Source organism: Excalfactoria chinensis, chromosome 2 (genome assembly GCF_039878825.1).
Source record: "Excalfactoria chinensis isolate bCotChi1 chromosome 2, bCotChi1.hap2, whole genome shotgun sequence".
Classification (NCBI taxonomy): domain Eukaryota; kingdom Metazoa; phylum Chordata; class Aves; order Galliformes; family Phasianidae; genus Excalfactoria; species Excalfactoria chinensis.
The window spans coordinates 62190274-62206528 of NC_092826.1; positions in this window are offsets into that span (position 1 = coordinate 62190274).

The window sequence follows — 16255 nt, forward strand, 5'->3', positions numbered from 1 at the left end:
AAGCATTTGAAATTTTGAATACTGCAGTCAAAACTCTTGATTTTGAGCTAAATATTGTTCGTTAAAGACAGAAACCAATCAACTATGTAGCTTATAGATATTTGTTTTAAAGCACATCCTTAGAGTTGTTTGTAGTTTGACCTTAACCCTTAACGTTTTTTTTTTTTGTTTTTTTTTTTTTTTCCCCCCCCTCCAAATAGAGACTGGTTACTGATCAATTATCAATGTAAGAGAAGACAGGAAAGTATCAGTCCTTTTCCAGTAAATAAGGAAAATTCATTTCCTTCACCTGAGAGAGAGAAGGAAAGATTCTGCAAAACTTACCCTGGAGTTTAAATAAGTGTTTGCAAGAGTAAGACAGATGTTCCAACAGCTAGCTGTAAAGACTTGGGGATTTCACAGTTCACACTCATCTGTGATGAAAGAACTAATCTGTCTGAGAGTTTTATGAGAAGGAGACATCTTTAATAGAGCTTGTATACACCCTCCGCTTGATCATTTGTCATGTCTGGCCATAAAAATGACAGGTAGTTGACTCTTCTTTGTGGAGAGTTAAGCTGAACTATCCCATTTGTTCTTTCAGAAGACAGAGACTTGACCACCTCCCCTTCTCCTTAATCCTCCTCCTATAATGTGGAGTTACGTCCTTTTTTTTTTCCTCTGTCTAAATATTCTCATTCTGTTGTGCACAAAGTCATCTACCTTCTTTCCTATCCCTATCCTGGACTGCTGGAAATGCAGACAAGTCTACTATATTCTCCATGGTTTTGAGCTGTTTTTTTTTCCATGTGTCTCCCTATTCTATTTCACGCTAGGGGAGAGCACAAACGTAATCTTCATTACCAGAGGTTCTGCAGTTACACTTCTTGCACTTGGGATAAATACGTACAAAGGACACATGTAGAGTTCAGCTATGATACGTGTGTATTTGTTACCTGTGAAAAATCAGGTTTAGAAAAGCAATGATGGGAAACTTTCAGAATGTCCATCTGCTTCTGTTGCACATAGCCTTTTCCTTTCAACTAAGAATGAGCCAGAGCCATACCCAAGTCTCTTAGCACAGTTAGCTTACTTAGCCTTAAAACATAGGAGCAGCCACATGTTTAAAAGAAAAAATAAATAAATAAAAAATACTAAGAGCAGTGAAGTGAAAGCAGAAAACACCACAAGCTAAACACACATCTGCAAAATAACATAGCTGTCACCTGCCAAATAATTGCCTTGCAGTACATGTGGTGAGCCAGTTGTTCACAGATTGTTCCTTTCTGCCAGGACAATGCACATGCTTTGTTCCTGGCTACCAGGCTTTTCAAAGGTACCATTTTTTTAGAAGTATAACCTGTAGTTCATATGCTGCACTTCTGAAGAATTTCTGATCTGCTGCACAGGTACAGGCTAACTGTGCGGTGTATGTACTGTGGCTTTTGGTTGCGTGATGGGAATGGAGATATGTGATCTGTCACCCTGAAATATCTGAATGCTTAACCTTGGAGCAGTTTTTCATTCTCATTACAGGAGAATTAGAAAATTCTGGAGTGACTTTCCATAACAAAACAAAAGATTGAGATGGTTTTATTTGGGAGATGCTGAACATGGTGCTTAGAGGTACTGCTGAATGCTGAAATCAGCTGTGCAAGCATGAAGGCTTAATAAATGTGCTGTTGCTTTTCCTGTTAAGTTATAATAAATGAGAAAATCACTAACTTACTATTAGTTTATAAGTAATGTATATAGGTGGTAATATATACATCTTTAAGTACCCTATCTCCGTTGCCTGAGAATCAAAATGGCTTTAGGAGGAAATAGGCATTCAGAAGTTTTGCAGCATATTTTTAGGATGAGGTAATTTAAAACCAGATAAAATCATTGACTTGTGCAGGGAGACAAATAGAATGAAGAAAAATGTTTAGACAAAGCAGGAAAAAAAGCTGTGCTAGTCAATTTTCGGTCATCTGTTTTAATATATCTATATAGCTGTATATTTTCTTCCTCGGTTTTTGCAGGGTCCTTTTATTATAGTAAAGCTTCTCTTATGTGAGCAGAAAAAATCTTGAATTAATGACCATTTAAACATAAAATTAAATTAAGATTCTTGTTCTCGGGGAAAATAAATTGTCTGGCATCTGTCATTGGAGGAGGAAAAGCAAAGTATTATGTTAATGGAAGGAAGTAAATCTCTGTTACTTGGACCCTTTTACAAACCTTTTTTATTGATACTTATTTAATTGAACAAATTCTCTAGGTAGTTTTCTGGCATGGATATACATTAATCATGCTCTTTAACTTAAAGATACTTTAATTGCATGTTATCAAAACATAGCTTAGATCAAAGCACATAGAAAAAGCATGGTCAGATATGAACAGATATGAACAGATATGAATCTTTGCCTACTGCTAGAAAAAGAAAAGAGCAAGTGATGGGGAAAAAAGATTAAATTTGCTTAGAGCCAAAGCAATCATTCAGTTTTCCTTCTCTAGTGGCTGGACTAATCTGCTTTTGCTAAAATCATATTTTAATGTTTTATCTCAACAAGCCTAGTGAAACTAAAAATTCAGCTTAGATACCTGTTCAGTGTTTACTCAATTTACTCATTCTATGTCAGTCTAGAGAATGAAGAACCACTGCTGACAGATTCGAGTATCCTCAGGACTGGAACCCCAAGAGAACAAATGATGCACTCTTCTTTCTTCTTTGTTTTTCTTTAGAAAACATGAAGACCAAACACTCAGAAAATGCCATCAATTTTAATTGCTGTTCTCAGCTTTCTCAGGATGGGGGGGGGAGATACTAAAGGCTGTTTATGGACCTGACAGACCAAATTCCCGGTTCACAACCTGGTTTCAGTCTGCAAACAGTCCTCTCATCACTCAGCACAGCACAATCCACATTGGCATGTCTGCTCAGTATCAGATCATCATAGTATCATAGTATCGTGCGAGTTGGAAGGGACCTTAGAGATCATCGAGTCCAACTCCCGGGTTTCGAGCCCCCTGTGTAGCGAAGCGGCACTTCTACCCCTGCGTCAGAGGGGGGGGATTCGAACCCGGGCCCTCCAGTGCCGCAGGCAGCAGCTTAAACCACTGCGCCACTGGGGGCACACAAAGATCTTATCTTTTACTTAGTTATTTTCTGATTATCATTTTTTTTATCATTTTCTTTGTTCAACTGTCTTCAGAGAGAGCTTTAGAAGGAGGACACTTCATGGTTCATTTCTGCTAGTTTGCATCTCAGTCAAAGGTTCTATTATGCTTAACTACTAGCTATGTCTTTAACCTATCTAGCATTCTCAATTAGATTGCTTTAGAGCAGTTAGGTTAAGTACAATATCTGGCATAATACAATGGCAACTGAACTTGGTTCAGAACAAACTTGTTGCACAACACCAAGGAGAATGGAAAGTTATTGACTCTCCCTTTGTAAGTGTCTTTTATGTTCTAGGCTGTGGTATATGTATAGGGATAACAGTAGCTTAAATTGCACCGATGTGTTTGGAATATTTTCATAGAATCCCTGAAAAATTATGTTGTAAGTGTTCTTTGGAGTGTGCCCTGTCCTGCATGCTGCTCTGACCCAGACTAGCTTTGAAGAAATTTTCCAAGGATGGCTGATCCCATGGCTGATTTATTTGCAGTAGTGTAAATGTGCTTCATTAAGTTGGTTGTAGGTGTCAAGATGTTGGTAGAGGCAGTGCGAAGGCTGCAAGGGAGGCCTCTGTGCAAAGGTGTCAGGGTCTGCCTTGTGCCAGATGCAACTGGCTTCTCCCTCCACAGGAAACCCTGTGTATGTTGCTTCTGAGTGCAACAGCCAACGTTGCATTATCTCTTGGAAAACACATGAGAAGGAGTGGAAAAGGTGACAGGCAGAGGAGGAGATGCACAAAAAACAATAAAACAAACAGAAGAAACAGCAAGATCAGAGAAAGGAGGTAGAGGTGCTAAATGCCAGAAAAGCAGCCTATGGAAGAGCTCAGACAGTGAAGCATTACCTGTGTGAACCAAGACTCTGCAGTTCTCTGACTGTAGCAAGAGTCTCCTGTAACACAGATAGTAGTTTTCCATATATTAGAATAAATTATTCTGTAGTTAATCTTATTGAGAGTTATGACTTCTATGTCTGAAGAAGAGATCAGTGTTCTGGGGACAAGTTCAGAAAGGCAACGTGGTGTGTCTGTCTGTGAGGTGCCTGGTCTTGGACTGTGCTGGGCCCCCAGTCTGCTGCTCCTCAGGTATCCCTGAGGATCTCTTCTTGGCCTCATCTTATGGGTCAGGTATCAAATACCTGCCCCTGACTCTCCCATGTTCCTGCGGACCTGTGGATCATTGCCCTTACTGCTGTTTCCTTTCATGGTGGTTTGAAGCTGCCTTGTGGATTTGCATCTTATTGGACTGAGATGGGAATGGGAACATGACAGCCAGCCCGGCTTACACAGCCAAAAGGAAAGAAAGATTTCTAGTAAATGTTATTTGACCATATGCCACAGAGTGCTGCAAGAAACTGTGTTTAAGCAATAGTGTCCTTTATGGAAATAACATGATAACAAAGCAGATTGAGAGACTGTTCATTTTAAGGCACTGTATTTTTGCATTTTCGGTTGTCGTGGGTTAAGTAAGTTATCGGTAAGCAGTGATGATGACTTCTCTTTATGGACAAAACAATGAACTAAGCAAGGGGGGAAATTCTTAACAGACCTGCAGGTTGTCATGATGATGATGATGATTATTATTATTTTATGGTAGCCTATCTTTAAAGCTTACAGCTGTATTCTAAGAAGCAGTCCCAATCAGTGCTGACCCGCTGAAATCTGTCTTCAAGTTTCTGTTGGTGATTCATTTGTTATCATAGAATGGCTTAGGTTGGGATTTTAACATCATCCAGTCCCAGCCCTCCTCTCATGGACAGGTTGCCACCCTGTATTGCCACCCTGGCTTTGTTCTTCCACTTCCAATAGGAATGTAGGAGGAGCAGCAGAAAAAGAGATTTCTCCAGGTTTTCTCGGTGACAAACTATTATGCAAATCATATTCTGGCACTGGTCCACTCTCACACTGGCAGCTAATTAGCTGGAGGCTAGTCCATGGCTGAGAGTGAATAGATGAGGTTAGCAGGTTTCTCAGAATACAGTTTGACCCTACTGTGCTGGTTGAGATTCATAATGTCTAGGTCCAAAGCCGGTATGCCCTGTGTGCTGCAGGGAATTTTTACTGAAGGTGGCAGCACTTTCTTGTACTTGGGGTTTGTTTTTGTTGTTTTTTTTTTCTGTTTGTTTGTTTTTAAGAAAAAAAGGGATTAAAAATGTTTCTCAAAATGTGAACAAAATTGTAGTTTTGTTGTTGTTGTTTTTAATTAAAAAAATTCAGAATGGGACTTGCCTTTTCCATGAGAATTACTTCAGCTTGCTATATGATGCAACTGCTAGTTTCTTTCTACAGAACTGTTCCTCACCTGAAGTGTACAGTTCTCACTGTTTTGTTCAATGATGCCTTTGTTTTTTTTGTGGTTGTCGTTGCTTTTTCTTGAGATATTTCTCCATTTTGTTCCAAGTACTTTTTAAGTGTATGTACAGCAATTCTACAAGTGATTCCACAGGTACAGGAGATTAAGTGGCTTTTCTTAGCATCAAGATACATTCAATACATGTCTTTTTCTGACGCTGCTTTTCCTTTAGATGGGAAGATTTCAGTTTTCACTTGCTTCTTAAAAAAGTCTGTTTCTGAGAAGTAGTAGGAGACTTTTTAAAACCATCTTCACACCCATACTTTTCTTCTTGATAGATTTAAGGTATAATTATGTTACTTCTTTTTACAACTGGAAAGCTGTAGTTAAAAATGATAATGAACTCTCTCACTGATGAAAGTCAGATCTCCTATATTAACTACATCTTGTATTTTTAAGATGAGAATACAGTACGATTCAATATTAGTTGAGTCTTGCCTGGATATAGCATTAAATGGATATGAGAGAAGCATGTATACATGGCCTCTTCCTCTGATGTAGTTTTCTAGTGATTGAGGCATCTTCTGGAGAAGCAAAGCCACTGCTGCCATTTTCTTTCATCTCTGCTAGAATTAAGCAGTTCTTGATCCTTTTTTGCTTTTGAATGAGGACAGACTTAATATTGATTTATTTATTTTTCTCTCAAGATACAAACAGTCAATTTCCACTGGCTTCACAGTAGTTCCAGTGCTGGGGCAATGTATTTCTTTTTTTTGTGAGGCTGAACTCTTCTCTGCATAATACTAGTAACAAAAAGTCCTTTTTCTCTTTGCCTGAAAGAGAAGCAAATTTGTCAGATATTGTGAGGTTCTCCTTCAAAGTAGTGCAGTTGAGAACATCCGTAATTTCTTTCAGTTTAGGGAAGATGAGCGTTATGTCAAACCTGACTAAAACCTGTCAGACATATCATTTGGCTCTCCAAATAGATTTGCAAATACTGTGATGTGTTTGCACAGGAAAGCAGGTCTTAGGTATTCCTCAAAATTGTAGGAAGCCATTTACCCTTTGAAATCTAATGTTGGCCTTCCATAGTAAACAACTATTAGAGCTCTGTAGTGTTGTGTGTGATGCAGTTGATAACGATTTCATTTCTGGCTTTATGTATTTCCTGTGTTAAAGTCTAACAAGGTAAAACACAGAAAACTAAACACAAGTATAATGAAAATCTGAAACAAGCAAAATAGATGACTCCTGTAGCTCAAGAGGTGTGTTTTTTCTATTTTTTTTTCTTTATTTTTTTTTCTTCTTGTTTTAATATATCAGTATTACTGGTCAGTTTTCTACCACATATATTACAAGAACAGCCCAAGGACATATTTTCTGTTGTTGTGTTCTGCAACCCCACTGACATTAGTGAAAACATATATGGATTCATCTGAGAATGAATCAGACAAAGATAAGAAGTAGAATTCTCCCAATACTCATTTATTCAGATAATTTACTCTGTGTAAAAGACCACATATTCAATTTCTCTGGCAGCCTGAAAGGCCTGCCAAATATCTCTGTATAAATCCTAACAGTCTAATATATTTTCACAATATTTATTGAAAAAATGAGAGAAGGTGTTTCATCTTGTAAATAGAGTATATGGATGAGCTCCTGGGAGCAATGAATATTCTGGAGGAAAAGATGTGACAGAGGTTTTCATTTATTTCCATTCAGGCATTACCATCTTAATTGTACAGTGTTGTTTTTTGACGAGCATTGAGAGACAGTGTTCTGAGCCACAATAATCTCCAGAACAAAACATGGAAGTTCCATCACCAGTCATAGTTGGGTCAGTTGGTTGAAAGTATTCAACAGCAAATGAGAACTGATGAAACATGGCTCCCTGAGTGTGATATTCCATTTCACTTGGCCAATGAAATGGAATATTGAATGACTGGTCCTGTAAAGGACATGTGGACTCACTGGGTTGATGGGAACCTGTGCATTTAATCTACTTTCTAATTTGTTTATTTTCATTCTTTCTCCTTACAGTGAAGTTGCTCCATTTCCTTTCTATGTGCTCCTCATGCTCACCAGGGCTTTTGCACGGCAGGTACGTTCCTCATATCTGCCCCATTCTTCCAGGTGAATTTTTTTATGGGAGCTTTTTGCTCCCTTTAACTTGCTCCTCTAGCTGTTTCACAGAATCACAGAATTGTAGGGGTTGGAAGGGACCTCTAGAGATCATCTAGTCCAACCCCCCTGCCAAAGCAGGTTCCCTACACCACATTGCACAGGTAGGCATCCAAGCGAGATCTGACTATCTCCAGAGAAGGAGACTCCACAACCCCCCTGGGCAGCCTGTTCCAGTGCTCTGTCACCTTCACTGTAAAGAAGTTCTTGCGCTCATTCGTGCGGAACTTCCTATGTTCCAGCTTATGTCCACTTCCCCTTGTCCTGTCTCCACATACCACTGAAAAGAGTCTGGCCTCACCACTAAGGCCCCCAAACCTCAGATATTTATAAACCTGGATTAGATCCCCTCTCAGTCATCTTTTCTCAAGGCTAAACAGATCCAGTTAACTTAGCCTTTCTTCATAGGGAGATGCTCCAGTCCCTTCACCATCTTTGTGGCCCTCTGCTGGACTCTTTCCAAGAGATCCCTGTCTTTTTTGTACTGGGGAGCCCAGAACTGGACACAGTATTCCAGATGAGGCCTCACCAGGGCAGAGTAGAGGGGGAGGATCACCTCCCTCAACCTGCTGGACACGCTCTTTTTAATGCACCCCAGTATGCCATTGGCCTTTTTTGGCCATGAGGGCACACTGCTGGCTCATGGCCAACCTGTCATCCACCAGGACGCCTAGGTCCCTCTCAGCAGAGCTCCTCTCCAGCAGGTCTTCCCCCACCCTGTACTGGTGCATTCAGTTATTCCTCCCTGGGTGCAAGACTCTACACTTGCTTTTGTTGAACCTCATCCAGTTTCTTACTGCTCTTCCTGTCCAGGAAGTCTAGTTTCCATCTGAACTACAGATTAAGAAAGGGAAGGACAACGATGATTAAGGGACTGGAGCACCTCTCTTGTTGGGAAAGGCTGATGAATTTTGGATTGTTCACCCTGGATGATAGGAGGCTCAGGAGGGTCTTATCAATGTCCGTGTATTCATAAAGGAAGAGTGAAAAAGATGGTGGAGCCAGTACAAGAACATGTTTTTGTGAAACAAAGCGCCTTCACTTTTTTCTGCTGTTGTAATTGATTCCTAAGAAATCATGACTGCTAACAAGACTAAAAAAATTCCTAGGAGTTAGACCGCGAGGCTTTCCTTTAATAATATGTTTACAGAGGGAGTGAGAGAAAGACAGAATTTTTTATATTATTTTTCACACAATTCAAACCACTTTTTCTTTTGTCGAGAATCAAGATGACAAAATTCTTTGTGCACCAATGAAACCTGGAATGACAGAATGGGGACACAGGGATATTACTTTCTTACAAGTATGAGACTGAAGTTTCTAGACTGAAGTATCTTATTTGGTAAATGAAGAAGTTGCTCTTGTATACTTGATCTGAATTTTGCTGATCCGGTATCTTGTGGTTACAGACTTTACAGCTATCGTGTTTAAAATTTTCACTTGAGCTTCACCCTTAAATTCTGGTGCTTTATATTGTAGTGATTGTGCTTTAAACCCTTTAAAACTATAGACAGTAAAGAAAGAATGCAGCTTTCAGTAAAATGAAGGGTCTCGGAAAGTTCTAATGGACAAATAAACATGCCCTCCCTAGATCATGTGGCTTTCCTTTCTCAGTAGGATCTTTGCTTCAAAGGATTTGTTTCTTTCCGGGATGGAGGGATTTGACCCTGAAAACTCTTTAAGAGTTGGATGGAAAATGGTGTCATTTCTGCTGCATCAGGCACTTTAACTGATGGGCTGGTTCCACTTGCCACTGGATAACTCATTGTGAAATACCTGCATCTCTGTGGCCTAACTCAGATGTATGTTGTCCATGACTGGCTATATGCATTTTTGTATTTGCTTGCAGTCACTTGATCCTATAATTTCATACAAGTGCTGCACTAGAACTGAGTGAAAACCACAGTGTGAAGACTCTTTTGGTAGGACAAGCAATTTCATGGGGCTGCTTTTTCATGAAAAAGGTTATAGCACAAAACAAAAATGGTCCTCTGAAAATCTCAAGCTCCAAATCCCCACCTGTCGTACACAGATCCCTCTTAACCTTCATGTACTGGCTGGCATTATTATTGATTACAAGAATGCAGTATTAATAATTTAAAACTAGATTTAAAGTTAATAATACAACTGAAGTCATAACTTTATATCTGGAGAGGTGAAGACAGGCAAGGAGAAGAGTGTAAACAAGAAGAGAGATCTGGGCAGACAGCATGTCTGAGTAATGAACTGCTGCTTTTTCAGCTTCTCCTAGATTTATCCCATGTTTCTCCATGCTCACCTTGTAAAGAGTATTGCAAAACACGATTTTCTTAGGAGTATCAGAGAGGCTTTGTGATTGTGGTAGCTTTTCTGAATACTATATAGAAAGAAGGTCCCACTTCATGGCTAGATGCTGACTGTGTGTTTCTTGATAGAAAATGATTACTGGAGACACAATCAAGCCTATTCTAGAGCCAAGGTGAAACCTGAAAATAGTCCTGTCCAAGTGCCCAGCGATTTCTTTTATCCTGGCTGTGGTACCAGTATGCCTTTATGAGAATACGTTCAAGGTAGAAATATTTCTTGAATTTAGCCTGGCTATATGATGGAATATCTTGGGTGGTACATTGCATGAGTTGGCTATTGTGAAGCCTGTGAAGTACTCTCTGCTACTCTATACTGCATCTTAGTAATACTTTCCAGATGCTGAGAATCCTTTTTTTGATTTAGAAGGAATGTGTAGTTGATACTGGTAAAAAGAGCTGGTGGAACATTTCTATTATATCCTGTGGTTCAATGTATAAAGTATTGATATTGGCTGGACTTTTTTTCCCTCCTGTTGTTAGGATTCCTACTTCTGTAACTAATGGTTTTTATGTTTGCTTACGCTTGGCGTTTGGACATTGATGATGGACCACATGTCTAGACACCTTCCAACTGGTCCATATATTTTTCTGATTTCTTGTCATTTAGTTAAAAATGCAGAGTTTAAACAAAAATCTAAGGATTAATTTACTCTTCCTTTAATTTACTCTTGCTGGGTGTTGTACAGTTGTGTTCTTATCTTTGATGCTCTGGACTGATTCCAGTGTGAAAAGTAAGAAGGATAAAGTTTATGCTATATGAGCCATGGAGCTCCATGTCCTTCCTGTCCCAGGGGCCCCAGGACTGGACGCAGTACTCCAGATGGGGCCTCACAAGAGCAAGTTGGTATAAATACCAGAGAAATATGTTGAAAAACCTATGTAATGTGCTTTTATGAACTTGTGCCTATCATATTAAAAGTCTGCCTGTATGCTCATAGGAGGGGGAGGACACCTCGGCCTTTTTAGTGCTCTGTGGTAATTATGAAAATGGATGTGCTGGTTTCATGCTTTTGACTGAACTGAGAAAATCCTGCTCGGAACAATTAAAGTAGCTTCTGGGCACCTTTGCACTAAGGACTCTTCATCTGCAGTTACCATGCTTTGTTGTCTCAATGTATAAAACCAGACTGGGTAAGAACTTCCAGAGCACCTTTGGTAGTGAGTGTCCATCAGGTCTCAAGTACTCAGAAGCATTGATCATCTTCTCAGTAGTGACAAGGGGGTCAGGTTCTGGGAATAACTTTTGTTTCTGGAAGAAGGCCCAGTTTTAATAAATTTGAGAACTTCTGATCTAGAAGCATTTGCTGGATTTCCATATAAAGAGTTATTTTTTTTTTTTTTGATTACTATTTTTTTCAAGCTTTGTGGCTTTTTAGCAGCCTTATGTCTGAAGTTTTCTAACTAGAAGTACTGAAACTTTTTCTTCCCCGATGTCTGCAGTGATTTTCTTTTTTTTTATTTCCTGGTTTTAGGCTATCTCTGCTTGTTACTTTTTACTGCATTTATACATTATCTCCTTCAATTTTCTTCTATCTCTTTGAAGCATACTGAATTTTAATGAGTATGCAAATTACCATTAGCCTTCCCCATCCACTTGCTGGCCTGCCGCAGCTCTCCTTATGCCCTCTCGACATTTTAAGCTCTCTATCCAGATGGTGCCGGCTAGTAAAGAGAATTGCTCTCCCATGCAATTTTCATGGGGAGGAAAATATTCTCTCTAGGTGCTGTGGGAAGGGTTAGGAAGAAGGAAATATTTTGGTATAAGGTTGAATCAAATGTTATTAAAAATAATATTCTTAATGTGATTTAAATACCTTTGAGGAGAAACCCAGAAAACAGTTTTATGGAAAGAAAAACAGCTTTTAGGTTTGTTTGTTTTTTGCTGTTCCCTAAACAGCAGGCTTCCTGGGCCATCAAGGTGTTCAGGGTTATCAGCACAGTGGGAACCTGGATTGCAGCTTTGAAGGCTGCTGTCAGAATGCAGATTTCCCCCAGATCTTAAGTCAGCTTTACTTATTGTAAATGTGTAGCAACATTTTATTATTATCTATTTATTTACTCATTCATTTATTCAGTCCCTGTTGAAATCAGTGCTAGCATTAGGGCTCAACACTAAATTGTCCACAGATCAGTAGCAGTGTAACTACAGTGGAATAGTACTCAACCTGCAGCATATACGTAGTTTTATAGTGACTGAACAAGGGGAATGACTTAAAACTAAAAGAGGGGAAATTTATGTGAGATATTAGGAAGAAATTATATACTCAGGGAGTGGTGAGGCACTGGAACAGTCTGCCCAGAGAAGTTGTGGATGCCTGAACTCTGTAGGCATTAAGATCAGCTTGGATGAGGCCCTCGTCAATGTGATCTGGTGGGGGGCAGCCCTGCCCACAGCAGTGGGGTTGGAATTGGATGATCTGTAATGTCCCTTTCAACCTAAGCCATTTTGTGAATACCTCAGTTGTCTCCCACATATGTGGCCAGTGCCACTGAAGATAATTAAGGGTTGTACACCACAATTTGTGTATGCTAAACTTCCAGGGAGTGTATCCTGTGTGTCTAAATGTGTTAGGGTACAGCTATCGTGAAGTCCCCTCAGAGCTTGGAAGTAGTTTATAACTGCTTGGTTTTTGGTTTTTGGTTTGTTTTTTTGTTTTTTGTTTTTATGGCAATCCAGTGAGCTTATGAAGCAAACTAAATATTTAACAGAATTATAGAATCCTTAAGAGTTTGAAGGGGTCTTTTTTAAAGGTCATCTAGTACAACCCTTCTGCAGTGAACAGGGACACAACACTTAGATCAGGATGTCCAGGGCCTGATCCAGCCTCTCCTTGAAAGTCTCATGGAGCAGGGCATCAACCATGTCTCTGGGCAACCTGTTTCAGTGCCTTGCCACTCTCACTGTGAAACACGTTTTCCTTTGGTTCGACCTAAATCAACCCTCTTTTAAGCTTGCAGCCATCTCCTTCTTTTTTACAACCCCAGACCCTGCTAAAGAGTCGGTCCCGTTCTTTCCTGTAGCCCCCTTTAGATATTGAAAGGCTGCTATCAGGTCACCTTGGAACCTTCTCCAGGCTGAACAGCCTCAGTTCTATCAGCCTGTCCTTGTGGGAGAGGTGTTCCATCCCTTGGATCATTTTTGTGCCTCTCCTCTGTACACATATCAACAGCTCCATGTCTCTCCTGTACTGTGGACTCCACATCTGGATGCAGTGCTCCAGGTGAGACCTCAACAGCGCAGTGTACAGGGGCAGGATCACCTCCCTTGACCTGCTGTCCTTGCAGAAATTTTACTACTCCTCAGTTGTTTTACTTCTTTCTTTACACATGCAGCAATGCACATTTACCCCTTTTTATCCTTTACTTCCTCCTGCACTGACAATTATTTTCTCATGTTTTTGTTTGTTTGTTTGTTTGTTTGTTTGTTTGTTTGTTTTTTCCCCCCAGCATTATTTGAGAGTTAGGAGCTGCAGGATAAGGCTTAAATCAGGCATAAAACCTCACACTTTGGACAGCTTGCCAGGATTGGGCACACATGAATAAGATCATATAATTTGGCAAGCACTGGCTTCATTGCCAGTATCAGCATTTTGACCCTCTGTTGCAGCTTCGTTATAAGCATTAAATAAAATTACAAGAATTACTGTACCAGACTGTTAGATGGAAGCCATTTACTGGACTTCTGAAAATATTTAACCAAATAAGATTTTTGCACTTTATGGAACAATTTCTTTTCAAGGTATTTTTAAAAGTGAATTTAAAGTTGCTTGTAGAAAATACTGACTTATTGTCAGAGTTGTAGAGGGGAAAAAAAGAAAAAGCATAAGAGTAGACATAACTAATTAAGGCCACAAGTCAAAAGACAAATTTGGTGTCATTCGTTTCTACTAAATGTCTATATAGATTGGACATTTTAATGTGGTATTTCCATGCTGTGAATTGAATTGTTTTGCTCGCCTTGCTTCAGATGCCAGAGACTAGTCTTTACTGCCATTATTGAGTATTGTTTTTGTAGGCTAACATAAAACCTTAAAGCAAAATTAAAATACCAGTGAAAGTGCACTGTATATCTGAATGCTAAGCCTCTTTAGGAGATACTAAAGTTGGAAGAGTTTTTATAAAATAAAATTACTACTAGTTAACTGACAAAATCTTTGCTGATGTGTTACTGCTCTGGTTTTGTTTTTAATGCGATAAATTGTTTGGATTCTTCATCGGTAAACATAATTTTGCGTCAAGCCTACCAGAAGTCTGAGGCAAATGCTTATCTGCAAGATGTAAATTCCAAATGTCAGGAACACCAGAAAGATTTCCTCTTTTTCAGTGAGAATGTGTATCACAGCATTCATGTGACTTTTGATGAGCACAAACCAATTGGTACATCACTAAAAATACACCTTCAGGATTTTGAGGGTACGAAGCACCCACAACTCCAGGTAAAATTGCAAACTGAAATGTATAGACTAGCACTACTCTAAGTATTCAACAGGGCAGCTGGAGAACGCAGCAGGGCTTGCAAGCAGGTTCCTGCCACATCCAAGCATGCTGGGGAAGGGTGACAGGGCTGCAAGAGAGTGCCTGGTAAGTGTGTTTTTGCAGCATTAAGTGTCAATTCCTGCTTCGTATTGGAAGGGAAACTGCCTAATAATGGTAGACACATCTGAACATTACAGGGAAAAACACACTGAAGATGAATATCTTCCATATGTAGGTCATTACTTTGCTGGAGGAGAATTAAGCTTTCAAATCACTATGCTCCAGGGGTATTATATTTAAGTGTAAATAAGTGTACATCAAAACGCAAATTGTCTTTGTTTATTGTAGCATTTGGTGGAAAATGCAAAGGTATGATGATATGTCAGGCGCTCTGTTCGCTTGTGGAGCCCTTGTCCTTTTGTGCTTTACTTATACATCCTTGGCATAGCTCCAAATGGCTCTCTTGATATCCCAGTTCCTTTGATATACCAGTTTGAGGGCTACAAAGATGGTAAGGAGGGCCTGGAGGGGAAGACGTATGATATGCAGCTGAAGTCCCCTGGTTGGTTCAGCCTGGAGCAGAGGAGCTGAGGGGAGGCCTCATGGCGGCTGGGGAGCGGAGGGACAGCACTGAGCTGTGTAAGGGGAGGGTCTGAGTGGGCATCAGGAAAAGGTTCTTCACGAGAGGATGGTGGGCATGGGACAGGCTGCTGGGGGTGCTGGTCACAGTGCCAGACTTGATAAAGTTCAAATTTTGTCCTTTTTTTTTTTTTTTTTTTTTTTTTTTTTTTTTTTTTTTTCAAATATATTGATCTGTTTGGAACAAGGTGGTCTCTGCAATTCTTGATTTATTTATTTTTTTTCCTTTAGGTCGTATCATTTCCAACCGATTGTAAATAGTTACTTACTTTTTATTTCCTAACTTGTAAGTAACTTCTGGTCCTGTAAAAGAGGTCAGTGAACTTTAATGCATTCTCTGTAGAGCTGCATCTCACTTCAGCTTTGTTTGCAAAACCATGAAGAGGATAGGATGATAGTGTTTCAGTGGGAAACTTTCACACAAAAAGTGAAGGCTTAAAAGTGAGGTTAAATTAATGCAAAAATGAAGTTCCTAGAGCAATATTTTCTCTCCCTGCTTGCATTTGCCTATTCAAGAAGTGTTCTTTGTTTTGATATTGCACTTGGATGAATGGGAGGGAATATAGTCTTGTTATTACAGTGTTGTATTTTACATTATATTTAACAAAATAGAGAGAACAATTGCTCTGTTTGGAAAGTAGAGGTTTATTGGCAGCATCTAGTAACCTTTTTAATGTTGCAAAGAATCTGGCCACGTTAAAAAGATCCCTGTTTTGTAATGCTTGCTCTTGATAGAGGAGTATTATGGAGACTTCTCTCTTCAGACAGTTTTTAAGTCCTATTTGCAAAATGGGGCTGTCTCTGCAGATGGCTAAGGAAAGTACATAGCTTTCCATGCAGTACAAGACTTAGCACTTTGCTTGCCAGCATCTCACCAAAGGTATAACCCAACAGTGATCACCAGCTTCTCCGTGATTGCTGGCCATGCAGGAGAGCTAATTCCATCAGTTGAGTTGTATTCTCCTGTTGTTCCCTGAGGTGAAAAGGAGTACTGTGATTACTTAGGTGCTGCCTTTCATCCTCATCTGGCTTCACTTGCACTGCTGTATACCACATGCAGGATCCTGCAGAGCCAGGCATAAGCCTAGCAAGAGCATTTACAGTGCCTGTAAATCTTGTTTGTTCCCACTTTGCATGGCAGACCCATGGCAGCTTTGTTGCTGCTGAAGCTGAGCAATCAT